The sequence below is a fragment of the Leucopleurus acutus genome, assembly GCF_964270905.1.
Source record: "Leucopleurus acutus genome assembly, chromosome: 17".
NCBI lineage: Eukaryota > Metazoa > Chordata > Mammalia > Artiodactyla > Delphinidae > Leucopleurus > Leucopleurus acutus.
Window position 1 is genome coordinate 81,562,977 of NC_139159.1, and position 16,428 is coordinate 81,579,404.

A 16,428-nucleotide genomic window follows, 5' to 3' on the forward strand; every position below is an offset into this window, starting at 1 on the left:
CTATTATAACCACACAGTGGAGTATCCTCCCATCCTAAAATTATGAAGAGCTCATCATTTAAAATAGCGGCCTTCTTATTTTCTAAAGTCAAACAAACTTTTATTTTTAAATAAAAATTAAAACACACATATACACACACAACTTTCCACTTTAATTTCCCTCCCTGCCCTATACAAGCCTTTCTTAAGCAAGGGCCTATTGGGGAAAAGTGCTAAATAACAGCTCTGGAGGACATCAAAAGGCACCACAAAGTAATAACAAGCAACTCTCTTACATACTTTTAAGAAAGTGTATTTACAGTCACAATTAAGTCTTAAGTTCAGTAAAGCTAATGTGTATTATTTTCTGTGTACGTTCTTATTATTTCTAGCAGTGTAAAATATAACCAACTGTACCCTACAATTATAGCTGACTAAACAAAAGAGATGAAGACTGCATAATTAACTCTGTCTCGGGACTTCCCTGGTGGGCAGTGGTTAAGACTCTGCGCTCCCAATGCAGGGGGCCCGGGTTCGATCCCTGGTCAGGGAGCTGTATCTCACATGCATGCCACAACTAAGAGTTCGCATGCCACAACTAAGGAGCCAGCAAGACGCAACTAAGGAGGAAGCCCTTGAGCCGCAACTAAGGAGCCCGCCTGCTGCAACTAAGGAGCCCACCTGCTGCAACTAAGACCCAGTGCAACCAAATAGATAAATAAATAAATATTTAAAAAATAAAATAAATTTGTCCCATTAATCTGAGGAAACAGTTCGTATTAATTTTTAAAGCTGGTAAAACTATTTTCTCCAGAGCTACAAGAGCTTGAACAACATGGAAGGAATCCTAAAATAATTTAACTTTTAAAACAACTTTTACTTATGCTAATTACATGACATCTGTAATATACAATTGTATTATACGAAGACAAGCCACGTTATAAAGCCTTTAGAGGTCATGAATAAATAAGCATACAAAAATCAGCGAAGGACTTCAAGGTAGCGTCTATGCTAAAATCTATTTCACTTAAACGTCCAGGATACCTCGTCCAGAAAAATAAAATTAAATCCAGCTTGAAAGAAAAGTTGAGCTGAAGTGTGTGCAATATCTATCTGTATGTATATACACAGAAGTCAACTATCTTTTTTTTTTTTTTAAGTTTGGTGTATGATTTCCATACAGAAAAACCTCCAGTTCAGTGAGTTCTGACAAACATACTCAGTTGTATGGCCACGGAAGATACGGCCTCTTTCCATCACCCCAAGAAGTGCTCTCATGCCCTTCTGTACACAGGTCTCTCCCACCCTCAGCCCTAGACAACCACTCACCTCATTTTTATTCTCAGAGCTTTGCCTTTACCAAAATGTTGTATAAATGGAATCAAAGTTATATTAGCGTTTTGTGTTTTCACTTGGTACAATGCTTTGGCGATTCACCCATTCTGCCGCCTATGTCAGTAGTTAATTCCTTCCTATTGCTGAATAGGATTCCACCGTAAGGGCGGACCACAACCTGCTCATCCATTGACCAGCTGTTGGGCATCTGAGTTGTTTTCCATTTTAAGTGATTATGAATAGAGCTGCTATAAATATTCATACACACGGACATAAGTTTTCATCTCCCTTGGGTAAATACCTCCAAGTAGGATCACTGGACTGTATGATAAGTATATGCTCAACTTTATAAGAAACTGCCAAATCGTTTTCCAAAGTGGTTATAACACTTTGCGTTCCCACCAGCGAAGCAAGAGAGTTCTAACTGCTTCACAGCTTTGTCTCTGGGCACTGTCACCCTGTGTTGTCTTGTTCTGTTTTAATGCTATAGCCATTCTAATAGGATTGCAATGGTATCTCAATGTGGTTGTCATCTGCATTTCCCCAATGATTAATGATGCTGAGCATCTTTCTGTGTGCTTATTCTTATCCATATGAAGGGGATGAAAGGCCTAATCAAACCTTTTGGCCATTTTTTCAATTGAAGTTTTTATTGAGACATCTTTTTTTTTTAACTGGAGTATAGTTGCTGTACAATATTACATAAGTTACAGGTTACAATATAGTGATTCACAATTTTTTCTTAATTAATTTATTTTATTTTTGGCTGTGTTGGGTCTTCATTGCTGCACGCAGGCTTTCTCTAGTTACGGCGAGCAGGGGCTACTCTTCATTGCAGTGCGTGGACTTCTCTTGTTGCGGAGCATGGGCTCTAGGTGCACGGGCTTCAGCAGTTGTGGCTCGCAGGCTCTAGAGCCCTAGACTCAGTAGTTGTGGTGCACGGGCTTAGCTGCTCCGCCGCATGTGGGATCTTCCCGGACCAGGGCTCAAACCCGTGTCCCCTGCATTCACAGGCAGATTCTTAACCACTGGGCCACCAGGGAAGCCCTGATTCACAATTTTTAAAGGTTATACTCCATTTACAGTTATCATAAAGCATTGGCTATATTCCCCATGTTGTACAATATATCCTTGTAGTTTATTTTATTAATAGTTTGTACGTCTTACTCCCCTACCCCTATACTGCCCCTCCCCAATCCCTCTCCCCAGTGGTAATCACTAGTTTGTTCTCTATATCAGTGAGGCTTTTTTGTTTTTGTTATATTCACTACTTTGTTGTATTTTTTCAGGTTCCACATGTAAGTGATAACATACAGTACTGTCTTTCTTTGTCTGACTTATTTCACTTAGCATAATGCCCTCCAAGTCCATCCATGTCGCTGCAAGTGGCAAATTTTTGTTCTTTTTAGTGAGACATCTATCCTTTTTAATATACATTTAATCAAAGAAGAAATGCTGAAAAGTTTGCATATTTTGATAAGCCACTTAGAATTCATGAGGAGACAAAAATCTAAAACGCTTCCTTACCCTCCCAGTTCCCAACACCCTACTTGCCCCCCCCAAAAAAATATCTATGGTATGCCAAAACAGGTAGAAAGAAAAAAATCCCCTCCTCTCCTTACTCTGAATGTAAAAACCACAGGAAAAGTTGTCTCCCTACTTTTAGGGACAGGAATGGACCTGTTTAAATCTCTTAAGGGTAGAGTCTGTAACTCAGTTAATACGTACAGTCTCTGTACAATCTAGGTCCATCTCTGTGCTTATTCTTGCACTTTCTCTACCTGGATTGCCCTTCCACAGCTACAGCCAGCCCTTCTTCTCTTTCCCTGCAGGCTCCCCCAGGAAGACAGTCGTCCCCTCCCTCTGCACTTCCCACCATACTTTTCTCCATCAACGTTTCTACCTTGTTTCCCTGCTCCTGCCCCATCTGCCCTATGTTCTTCAAGCCAGGCACCGTTCCCAGCAGGTAGGAGGAACATCTGTCCAGAGGAGGCAGGGAAAGGGCAGGTGTGCCCGGGGGTGAGACAGAATTAAAATACTTGATCAGCCTTACTTACAGAGCTAGTAGAGGAGGTGAGAACTCTTAGCCAGACTTAAGAATATTAAGCAAACAGGAAAAAAATGTGGCCACCAGAGGTCCAAGAAAGCAGGAAAACAAAAAGTTGAACAAAAAAGGAAACGTAATCACACTGAATTAACTGGCTCAACAGTGAGCAATGTTCACAAAGTCAGGAAAAATTCAACACTACATTATGGGTCCAAACAAAAATGTGAGTTAACTGTACAGCAAAGTTGAAAATGTCACTTTTTCTAAAATTGATGCATCCGTGACGCCTGACTAGTACACAAATATAGTTAGGAAACACGGATGCAAACGCTACAAGAAACGTCTAAAGCAGAGGATTCCAGGGGCCTCCAGGAGGGGGCCACGAGATGCTTAAAAGATGTCTTTATTCACAAAATGGGGGTCTTCAGAGGGTCTCAAGGCAGCCTTCCTTCTGTCTACCACCTTCCCACAAACCATTAACCCTGAAAATGATCTCCATACACATTTCAGCAACTCCGCTCCTCCAAAACTTTGCTTTGCTTTCTTAGGGTTGCGGTTGTAAACTCCTCCGTCCCAAGTCCCTGCCTTCTGGCCCAACACCCCAAAACACAGCAGGAACCAAGAGCCAGCTCTGGCAAAGCAGCTTCTGGAGCAGAGCCATTCTGCAGGGGCTCAGGTGGGCCAGGGGCTTATGATGGGGCACTCAGGTAGATCCAGGGGCCTGGACCTCAGCATCACAGCTCTGGACTCACTCTGGGGGAGGCCAGAATTACTCACGTGGTCTGACTGTTTGTCTGGAGCTGGGGGAAACAATTACAGGAACATTGGTTAGAAGGTTATTTTCCTAGGCTTATATATTTTCAAACACTGGGGGAGGAAAAAAAAAAAAGAGCCAACGCAGAATCAGTAGATTATGTCTTGGTGCTAAAAGCTCCACGGAGCTGGGGCAGAGGCTCTTGGTCCATCAGGAGCTGGCCTGGCATCTCACCACCCTCCCGTCAGGCTTTTCTTCCACTGTGTATTATATCAAGAAGAAGATTTTTGAGTGAGTTCTACTAAATACTGCCCCCTCATGTAACCGTCTTGTGCTGTACCAAGATGAGATATTTTTAAGCGCTAATGCTGCTGAAAAGCTACACTTGATATTCTGCCTCTTGTTTGGATCTACTCAGAGAACTTATTTTGTGCCAAGCGTTAAATATTCCTTCATTCAGCATTTAGCAAAAACCACCTACAGGTCAAGCAGAAAAGATGCAGAGGTGAAATAAAATCTTTTTTATTTCGAAGACTCTAGGAAACAGACTTTCACCCAAATAAATGTTACAGTTACAGGAAGAAACATATAATCTGGACTGGGAGGAGGGAATGAAACAAGGCTGTCACCTCACGACCTGCGATACAATCACACCTGGCACAGCCATGCAGAAGAGGCTCCTCTGGCAGCCAATAAAGAGCAGCGGGAATTGGAAAAACAGGAGTAAGACTTACGGGCCTTGCTAGGAAATTGAAACTGCATGACATAATTTCCCTTCCCTAATACCTAGCCTCCATAGAAACAGAAGTGGCTTGGGAAGAAAGAGAACAAAGGAGGAAAGTGAGCTGACCTTCAGAAGGAAATGGAAAAACCACCAGGGCCCTGCCACTTGGACATCCAAGACAAGGACACTGGCCAAAGTGAAATTCAACACAGTTATAAATTGTCATGAATACTGAATCCATGAAGTCCAAGTTCATGAGGCTTTTACCGACGCAACATATTGGTACAACAAAGTACTTACCAATGCCAATACCCCAGGAGAGATGTATGAATCGTCTACCAACTGTCTGTCCTTGATTTACCACTAAACTAACCAGAAAGCAGTCTCTGGAAATGACAAACTGGGATAGAATCTCAAGTTTACAACTTCCCAGCGGTGGAGCATGAAACAAATTCCGAAGTTACAAATTACAAAGAGCCCAGTCTTCCTCTCATTAAAACGGGAAAACTCCCACGGAGTAACTGCTAACATTTCTGAGTGCTGAGCACCTTACGCACCTCTCACCACCCTGGGAGGTGCTATCAAAACACCGTTTGTTGGATGGGAAAGCTAGGTTTAGGTAGCTAGTCAAGAGTTAGTAAGTAGCTAAGTTGCCATCTGAATCCAGAGCCCATGACAATCAGGTACCAGAGTAAAGGGCACAAGCTCTGAACCAGACTGAGTCTGAATCCCAGCTTTGCATTTACTAGCTTAGTAACTTTTAACCTCTCTGTACTCAAGTTATGCAAACGTGAAAGAGGGGAGAGGAGCGACCTCACTCACGGGGTTATTGTGAGGACCCATCAGCAGCTATAACTTGGTGTTTATAAGGCACCAGGCACTATTCTAAAGCATGCGATGTTATTGTTGTTGTTAATCATTATTATTACACTATCTCAGCAAAAATATATACACAGTCTCTACACAGAGAAGGTACTAAATAACTTCTGTTCTTTCTCTCACTTACTCTGCAAAATTCACTACCTTTTGTTAGTTTCTACCGTGTGTCAAAGAAACCCTAAGACAGGGGAAAGAAAAACCAAAGCAAAACAAAAAACCAAGACACAAGTGTGGCAAGAGAATCAGACTCACAGCTCAGAAGGCCGCCATAACTCTGTGACGAAGTCACACGATGGTTCACAAATACTCCTAGTTTCTCTTTCCTCTTTCCATAGCGGTCAGAAAGAACCTGACAAGAAAAGACAACGTGCGTTTATAAAACCGTTTTCGCCACCACTTCTTCAAAGCTCTATTGTGTTCATCCCCTCACAGTCAGCTTCAATACCTACCACGCATACCATGCCAGACCTGGAATGAGGGATAAAAACATGTTATCAAGTCCCTGTCTTCAAACCTACATTCCAGTTAAGAAAATAATGTGGAAAACTGAAAACTATTAAAACATACCAAGAAGCATATATTAATGAGTCACAAAGTTAGCGAATAAGTTCAGGGTAAGATCACCAACAATATATACATCTATTTCATCCTCTCCCACCAAAATCACACTAAAGAGATATAAAAAAATTTTAAAAACAAAACATAGCTCAGGCAGAACTGAAAGGAGAAAAAGAAAGGGAATTCTGGAAGCTGTAAGAAAAGTTTCTCACATGGAAGATAAAAACCAAAACAAAATAAGAAAAAAAACTTGGAGGAAACGGAAACTATGAAAGATTGTAAGCATAGTAAATGACTCAGCAGGCCAAGAAAGCCAGATGCTAAGCCAGCAGTGGAAAAAACTAAGACCCAATTCCATTTACACATCGGTATCCCAGAAGACTCAGAACTGGCAGCACCCGTGCAGCCAACTGAGGGTGAGGAAGGTGGAGGCCTAAACACAGAGGAGCAGGTGAAGCTGCTTAGGCCACAGCCAGAACCTCAACACCATCTCTGACACAGACTGGACGGTCACTCCGTGGTCTCTGGACTGAAGTCCCCCTGTCCAGCTGCACTAACACAGGCGGACTTCATCAGCGTACATAACTCAACGGTGGATGCTTCAGCTTCCCACCACCCACCCACTCAGCCCCCAGAATTCTACAGATAAGAGTCTGGGGAATCTGTTCAGGCCAAGGAGAAAGACCTAAAGATACACTGGGGATTCCCCAACAAATGGTCCACCCAGAATATCCTGATGTAAAAGTCAAAAGGCCCAGTCCATGGCAGACGGAAGGACGGGGGTGGGAGGGTGGGAGGGAAGGAAGCAAGGAGGGAAATAACTTGAAAGAAACAGAAACTATACAATCAATAACCTAGAGATAAGAAGACACTGCAATCAATAAACAAAAACAGGATGTTCTATGAAATATTACTCAGCCATAAAAAGAAACGAAATTGAGCTATTTGTAATGAGGTGGATAGACCTAGAGTCTGTCATACAGAGTGAAGTAAGTCAGAAAGAGAAAGACAAATACCGTATGCTAACACATATATATGGAATTTAAGAAAAAAAAATGTCTTGAAGAACCTAGGGGTAAGACAGGAATAAAGACACAGACCTACTAGAGAACGGACTTGAGGATATGGGGAGGGGGAAGGGTGAGCTGTGACAAAGAAAGAGAGAGGCATGGACATATATACACTACCAAATGTAAGGTAGATAGCTAGTGGGAAGCAGGCGCATAGCACAGGGAGGTCAGCTCGGTGCTTTGTGATAAGAGGGAACAGATATGGGAACATATGTATATGTATAACTGATTCACTTTGTTATAAAGCAGAAACTAACACACCATTGTAAAGCAATTATACTCCAATAAAGATGTGTAAAAAAAAAAAAAAACAGGATGTTCTTTTAAAAGAACAAAAGAAGTACTCTTGGATATTAAAGAAGCTTAGCACAGAAATAAAAAACTAAAGAAGAAGGTTAAGTCAAATTGAAGACATTTCCCTGAAAGCAAAATAAAAAGGAAGGAAGAAAGGAAGGGAGGGAGGGAGGGAGGGAGGGAAGGTGGGAAGAAAAGTATACTGGAGTGAAAGTATAAGAAAATTACAGAACTTGTCTATAACACCCAAGTTGTGGATAACAAGACTTCCAGAAAGACAGAACAAGGAAACAGAAGGGAGAAAATCTTCAGCACAATAACTTGAAAACATTTTCCCATAGCTGAGGGATAAAAGTTACCAGAATGAAGGTCCCCACTAGACAAGCAGAACAGTAGATGAAAAGAGACCCACACTTCATGCCATTTAAAAAGACTTGGACAATTTTTTTAATTCCTACAAGCTTCTAAAGATGGAAAGAAAAAAGTTACATACAAAGAATAAAAAATTAGAATAAGCTTCTGAACTGAAAACCAGTAACATGGCGCACAGGAGGCAACGGAGCAGAGCGATGCCAACACAGAACTCCACACTGGCCACACCACCAATCACCTTCTCCATCACGCTCACTCTCCAACTTTCTGCCTCTTACGCGTCCTACCTCAGGAAGCCACTGGAGCAAGTCCTCCACCAAAATGTGAGCATAACAAAGTAGGAGGAAGCCATGGACAAACACGAGCGTCGATGCAGAGATGAGGGCATCTCCAGGGCGACAGTGAAAGGAGATTCCAGAACGGGAGCTGCGCGGCAGGACAGGACAGTCGGAGCAACGTGGCTCGGGAGAAAGGAATGTGGAAGGCTGCCGCACCTGCCCAAAGACACTGGACCACCTTTCTAAAGTGATTCACCTCTGTATGGTGTGCGCCACCCAAACGAAGAAGTCAGTCAAGAAACACACACACAAGCGATACCACAAACATGAAACTCAACTCTGGAGAAAAGCCAAAGGATGAGAGCAAAGGAACGTCCAGGGGCAACACCACAGGAAAAGGCGTAAGGAGCAACCAGCTCAGAAAAGAAGGAAACAGAGATCTCCAGGAAATCGCAACCCAGAAAGAGAGTGTGAAGTCTCTGTGACTGACCTTGTGGAAGATTTACTAAAAGGCTATCGGAAAGTATGGGGAAAATAAGCAGCAGGCATAAAAAGAACTAAGAACACGGGATTCAGTGGTCAGAGGAAGGTGACTATCCATCGCACTTACCCTGTGCGTCTCTCTACAACGTACTCACCCACTGTCCCATCACCAATGACTTGCTTCTCTCTGCCCCTCACTGGCCTGGAGACCTTGTAGAGGGCCATTTATCAGCGATCACGTTCCCAAACCCAGTGTAATGCTTGCTACAGCAGTGCACATGAGAGCAAGGATCTTTCTGCGTTTATTCACGTACTGAGTACCTACTCTACATACCTGGCATGCTTCTAGCGAACTAGAAGTCAAAGACATACAGACTTTGCTTGGCCTTCAAGAGTCTAAACTATTTTTATTCCTGAGAAAACAAATATTTATTCTATATCCTCATCCTCCCCAAAAGATGAAAAGTTCACCAATGGCTTACAGAATTTCAACAGGCAAGTTATCACTAACGGATTGGTACCCCGAGACATGATGATGCTTTTTGACACGGCATGCATTATGTAATATGAAAAGTGTCAGCCTGGGCGTTAGGGAATCTGGCTTCTGCACGTTATGACATGAGGCCCTTATTGATCAAGCCCAATCTAACTCTCCAGAGTCCTAACATCTCTCAACATCGGTCTCCCAGGAATCCTACACTCCAGCAAAGGTAAGCTACTTCCAGTTTACAGAACACATGTGCCCTCCCTCACACCTCTATGCCATTTGCAGGTCCCTCCACCTGGATATTCCTGCCCTGGCTGAACCAGGATGCACACCTGGAGGGAGCCACGTCCCTCTCTCCTGCACTCCCCCAGCATCCCATCACTGACAGAGGGATCTCTGGAGTGACTGACACATGCCATGCATGGTACCGGGCACTGGAATACACATCAGTCAACAGGGGAGACATGGCCCTGTCCCCAAGGACCCTTGGGGTGTAGCTTCTGGTTTAACATGCTTACTAGAGTGAATGTTAAATCCTACCCGATCTGTCAGCCTCTCCCTCCACCCAAACAGCAAGATTCTAGGGACAATGGCAGCCTCTTTCAGCTCTGCAGCCTCAGGACCGACACACTATTAAATAAAACCAAAGCTAAGGTCAAAAAAACTCCAGTTAGTGGCAGGAGGTAAGTAACATGTGCTCTTTAGAGGCCCTCTGCCTTTTCTTTTCTTTTCTTGCTTGTTTTTGACCTCTTTTCTATTAGAGGAGTACAAACCTGAAAACTCCATTCACTGAAATGCAAGTCTCCTACAACTGGTTTTCTTCTTGCTGTTAAAGGCAAAACACTCCCCAGGTCTGGTTTTTGTTCACCACTATATACCCAGTAGTATACACTGTATCAAACACGTAGAGTACTTAATCAATAAACATGTACTCGATGCATGAGTGATAATGCCTGAATAAATGAATGGATACACTAGATTTTGAGTGCCTTATAACTGCTCTTTGCTTCATACTGTATTTTAAGGAGAATTCAAGTAAGTAACAACATTTCATTTTAAGCAACAGGAGGCCTGTTCACTTGTCATGTTAGCAGTGGGAGACTCAGTGCATGCTGAGTTCCAGCACTCCTGTCTATCACATGAGCCAATCTATCTTTATTAAGAACATGAAGCTATGCATTTTAACTACAAAACTGATAAAATATAAGCATAAAAATTTGAACTAGTTCAAATAGAGCAGAAAACTAGATATTTCCCAAACTGTATAATTAAAATACATAAATAAAATCTTTTACTCCAGATAGATAAACAGAAACTAAGCTTGTCTCACTATACAATAAAATACACTGCCAGGTCCCTGAAGATATTTGTAAGATGGATACTCTCTACATTTTGGGCATGAATGGTGTGTTTTATGATGGGTATAAATAGACACCTGGGCTGCTCTGAACCCCTTTCCCTTTCTAACATGCAAACTAAAATTTCCCACCAGTCTCACACTCTAAATCTGTGCTTCACTAACAGGTAAAGTATTTCCTTCCATCACCTTGCTTACAGTGTTCCCATTTCAATGCACAATCCAACGTGGCCAGCTTTCTAACATCCATCTCTCAGTAAGTCTCAATAACAACCCTAACCATCATACAATGACAGCCTTTCTCCTAAGAGCTTTATAAGTACTAGCTCCTCACGCCTCTAGCTGGTTACTATTAGTGTTCCCATTTTACACATAAGAAAGCTAAGTCTGAAAGAAATTAAGAAATTTTCAAGGTCACACAGCAAGCAAGGGAGAGATCAGGGATTCAAACACTAGCTTAATAGCACTTTTAAAATCATGATGTTATCCTGGTTTCCAAAATTAACCAGATAATATTACTGTTAAAACAATGAACATGATCTGGGCTTTCCAAAGCAAGCACAGCAGAAAAACTCTTCCTAAAGCTGAGTAACATTCAACATGACACACTGACAAATTATAAGTTATCTGTCTCGAATTAAGCATGTAGGCTGAACTCCTGGAGAAGAATTGGTCGTTTGATGCTAAGTGCTAAATAAGGCCGAAACCCACTATTTCTTAACCCATAACATCGTAACAATTTAAGTTAACTGTGACGGTCTCCAGTGTCCAAAATATACAACCATTTCACACAGGCTGCCCTTCCTCTAAGCTCAGTCTACCAACAGTTTTGTACGTAGGCAAGCTGCAACCTGTATTCTAAAAAAATACTAGATCAGAAGTAACTTTCTGAAAAACCCAAAAATATATAAAGAATGTGAATATGATTATGAAAATCATCTGGGCAAACAAAAGCTTCTTTATGCTTCAAACTAATTTTCTAGCCAAAAATATTCTAATACTAGACTGTGGTGCTGCTCACAGGTTGGGATGCAGTGTCTCAGGCATCTCTGAGATGCTGGTACTAAACTAATGACTAAGTGAATACATTAACAAGAGAGAAGAGGTAAAGTTACTAAATTCAGAAAAAAACAATATTAACAACAACACTAATAACAGATTGCCTATTATGCCTGCAGAGTAAATGATGAATATAAACTGCCTTCTAGTTCTTGGAGAAACTGCTCAAACTAAATCGGAGAATGATTAAGATTAGCCTTCAGGAACTTCCCTGGCGGTCCAGTGGGTAAGACTCTGCGCTCCCAATGCAGGGGGCCCGGGTTCAATCCCTGGTGGGGGAACTAGATCCGGCATGCATGCTGCAACTAAGGCCCGGCGCAGCCTAAATAAATAAAAATAAATCTTTAAAAAAAAAGAAAAAAAAGATTAGCCTTCAAATTCCCACGACAGAAATATCTACATTGTTAGAAACTGTATTTGTTGAACATCAGGTTGATTCTTTCCTTATTTATTTATATGACTAGCCATGTACGAACTATATTATACCACATTTGTAAGAGAGTTATGATAATCTCTACCTAACAGATGAGATAACAAGATTAGAGTTTAAGCAACCTCATCCCCATCACACAGGGAGGATCAGATCTGAGACTCCAAGTAAAATCTGTCCGAAGTCCATGCTCTTAACCAATGCTCTATTTTGCACTGTGAATAACATTCCCAGAAAATTCTACTGTGCAAAAGGCTTAAAAATATTAGCAAAACACTATTCTACTCAAATTAATTAATAGGCACAGTTAATACATTCAAGACAAGTCAACCCTTCAATCATACTCAAAAGAACTAATGGTTATTACGGTATATCTAAGGGTCATTTTGTCTACCTGAGAGAGACACCAAAAGAAGGACCTATGAACCAAATTCAAGAAGTAATTAGAAGGAGCATCTCCTGTAGGGACCAAGAGAGGTAACTGATCAAGGGACAGTCATTTGGACATTAATGGCCCAGATGAAACCAGAAACCATCATTACCTGCACAATGGAAGCAGTGTGCAAGTGCAGGGTCCCAGATATAGGTAAGGAAGAGTAAAGACACTCTATCCTGTCTCTCCTGGAGACAGCAAAGTAAACCTGGATGGAGCAACTGCAGAAGCTATTTAATGAAAAGTACACAGTAGCAGGTGGATTAGGAAAGGAGACTGGAATTCAAACCACCACCAGATTAGCAGATTTAAATATGACAAAGAGCCCCTAACAAAATACCCTAAATGTGGAGGATGTGCTCCACATATATTCGGCATAGGAAGAGCCAGGCACACTTTGATTCCCATGGGAAAAGACAATCAAGGTAAGTCAATACTGAAATGAAACAGATGTTAGAATTAGCCCACAAAGCCTTTAAAGCAGCTATTATGCAAATAATCCCATAAACAAGCACACACCCAATATACTCAATATCACAAATTCTTTTTATCTCTTAAACCCACGGGCTTTGCCCCCCCCCTACACTCCATAGAAACTTCTCTATCCAAGATCACCAATAATCTCCAAACTGCTCGATCCAGTGGTCAGTACTCTGGCCTCACCTGAAAAGAGTCGGTCACTTCCTCTCCCCTCCTCTTGGCTCCCAGGATGCCATCTTCCCCTGCTTTCTTCTCAGCTCACAGGTGCTTCCTCCTCTCTCTAACCAGTCAATTCCAGAGCCCCCAGGACTGTCTGTTCTCCTCTTAGCTGTGCTTACCTCCCAGGCAAGCTCACTCTGAATGCTGTCTCCTGCTAACTCTAAAATGCATCTCTAGTTCAGACCCGCTGCCCAGCTGTTGTCCTGGACGGACTGCTGTCAACCCTGCATCGCAGCCACCACCTTCCACCTTCTCCTGTGCATCACAGAGAAGAAGCCAGAACTGGGTTTCCCAAAACCCCCTCCTGCCATGACTCAGGGCTGGAGGTAACTAATAAGAGGCACTTGTGCAAGACTGGTAAGACGAACGAGAAAAGTACTCTCAGGAGGTAGCTGTGGGCAGAAGCATAGCTGCAGGTCGATGCGTAGGGAGAAAAAAGAATTCACCAACTGTGGCAGCTAAGAGCTAGAGTGGCTTCCACAGAGAATTCCCAGTGGTTCCAGAGGGAGACCCCAGGAACCACCTGCTTCAACCACTGAGATCAGCAGCAGCGGCTCCAACTGTCCAGATCACTGCTGATTCCAGATGAGCTCCTGGGACACACTCACTGTAATGGCTGCTTCCTTGACCTTCAACCCTGCCAGCCCTATAGCAACAGAAGTGATGGATTCTAGTTCCTATATTGAAAAAAAGTCTAGAGTGGCTTCTGTTTTCCTGACCAAACCGTGACAGATGCACTGTATGCTCTGAGCTGCTAGCCCACTCAGAGCAGTGAAACGTCGCCAAAGAGAGCGGCGTAAACTGCCCAGCAGAACCCTCGAAGCTCAGGCGTGGCCTTCCGACACGACCCTTCCGCACGCGGTCAGCGCCCCCTCAGCCAACTGCTGAGGGTGTCATCCCTAACCCTTCCTCCCACGCTCCCCACCCAATCTGGTCGCCTTTTCCTGCAAAACACGCCCCGAAACTGCCCTTGGCGTCACATCCCCCAGCACCAGGCTGACCGGAACCGAAAGATGACGGCAGCAGCCACGCCCACTCAGCACTGGCCTCCCTGCTCCACCCCTGGCCACCCCAGCGCCTGTTCCCAACGCCGCACGTGACTCGGACTCTCAATCAGACGCACCACTTCTCTGCTCAAGATCCTAGACAGTCCCTCAGTTTACACGGATGTTTGCACGGCCAAAGAAATGTGCTGAGAAAAAAACAAACCTGCTTAAGACTATCAGCCTTTCAGCAAGAACAGTTGCTCAAGAGTTGAGGACATGGGAAACAACATCAATAATCAATTAAAGAACAAGGCAAATGATTCTGGGTGGCGTTCCTTGGCTGTTGATGCGTCAACAGATGGTTCCCACACTGCTCGGCTATTTATTCAAGGAGCCAATGGTACTGAGGAACTGGCCTCCAAGAATAGTGTATGTGGAACTACAGGTGAGAATATTTTCAAAGAACTGGAGAAAACACTAATTTAGTACAACCTGAAGTGGAATACAAATGATGACAGTAAAAATACATGGGGAGGGACTTCGCTGGTGGTCCAGTGGCTAAGGCTCCACACTCCCAATGCAGGGGGTCCAGGTTCGATCTCTGGTCAGGGAACTAGATCCCGCATGCATGCCGCAACCAAGAGTTCTCATGTCGCAACTAAAGATCCCATATACTGCAACTAAGACCCAGCACAGCCAAATAAATATTTTTTAAAAAATACATGGGAAGCAGAAGAGAAGGGTTGGCTGGACAAATTTACAAAGATTATGAAAATGTAAGCTATACATTTACAGCTTTTAAAACCTGTCAAGCTTTTTTTTTTTTTTTTTTTGCGGTACGCGGGCCTCTCCCATTGCGGAGCACAGGCTCCGGACGCGCAGGCTCAGCAGCCATGGCTCACGGGCCCAGCCGCTCCGCGGCATGTGGGATCTTCCTGCACCGGGGCACGAACCCGTGTCCCCTGCATTGGCAGGCGGACTCTCAACCACTGCACCACCAGGGAAGCCTTAAAACCTGTAAAGCTTTTAAACATAGTTATTTAAACTATGGTTATTCATTGTATTCTTCATCAGCACGTACTCTGTGCAAAGTATTTTAATCTGTTATGTGTTACTGAACCAGTAGCATCAACAGTGAACTTCACTGAAACATCCTGACTTGTCCTCCCATACAGCAGTTTAATGATTGGGGGAAGGTTTTGTTGTGACTTGTTGACCTCAGAGCCATGACTGAAATTTTTCTGAAAAAGACTTTCCTTCAATTATCACTGTTAATCGAAAAATTGTATTCAATGAAATTAGCTGTTGCTAAAGACTTGATAATATTTCTTAATGAATTCAACCTAAAATTACAAGGCACAAGAGTGCTTATATGAGAGACTTCTACTGCAGTAAAGTCATTTCAATGACAGCCAATGTTTGAATCACAAGTAACACCACGCTTCTTTACACTCTCTGCTATCGAAAGTTACGACGACAAGCGAGATTTCCATTCCCACACAAATTCACAGCAGTTACATTTCTGAGTTTAAGCTACAGCAGCATTTTTTGAACCTTGATGCAAGTATAATGAAAATTTACATATTTCAAAATCCATTTAACTATGCAGTTGAGGCCGCCCTCTAACCATCAACTGGAAGTGATTAATCTGCAATATAATGGCATGCTAAAAGGCAAATATCAAGAAGAACCTAATAGGATTCTATAAATGCCTTCCAAGCAATGAATATGCTCAATTAAAATGATATACTCCTGCACTGATATCAGGATCTGAGAGTACCTATCGGCATAAAGACATTTGCAAAGGTGAAACACATAAAACCTCCTGGGCAGATCAGCATTAAGAGATGAATATCTGTAATTGACTCCAATGACAGGGAGCAGTAACTTCAAAACTCCAATTAAAGAAAGTGTTATCCCCTCCCTCCCCCAGAAAAGAATCCCATTCTTCTCATTAGTGGACCTGTATTATAAAAAAAATTATATTCAGTTATAATTTGAATTCTGTCCATGAAAAATTTGTAGAAATTCTGTGTTCTCCCTTTTTATAGAAGTATTTACATAATATCCTTGATTTTGCCTATTAGTCTGAAAAACCTAAGATATTTCCTTTTATGGAAACTGTGTGCCTTTACAGAAATGTTTGACAATCCGTTTTAGTCAACTAAATCCCCCTGTCTTCTACACACAGGTACAGTTAAGAC

The 16,428-nt window shown here is 42.6% G+C and overlaps 1 protein-coding gene across 3 annotated transcripts in view; it reads right to left on the reverse strand.

The window, feature by feature from the left end:
• PTK2 (protein tyrosine kinase 2) overlaps positions 1-16,428 on the reverse strand; it is a 251,843-nt gene that overhangs the window by 215,033 nt on the left and 20,382 nt on the right. For all 3 annotated transcript variants that reach the window (XM_082858781.1, XM_082858780.1, XM_082858779.1), the window contains exon 2: positions 5,971-6,067. The gene's annotated coding sequence lies outside the window, so the exon portion shown is untranslated. The remainder of the gene's footprint in view (positions 1-5,970; positions 6,068-16,428) is intronic.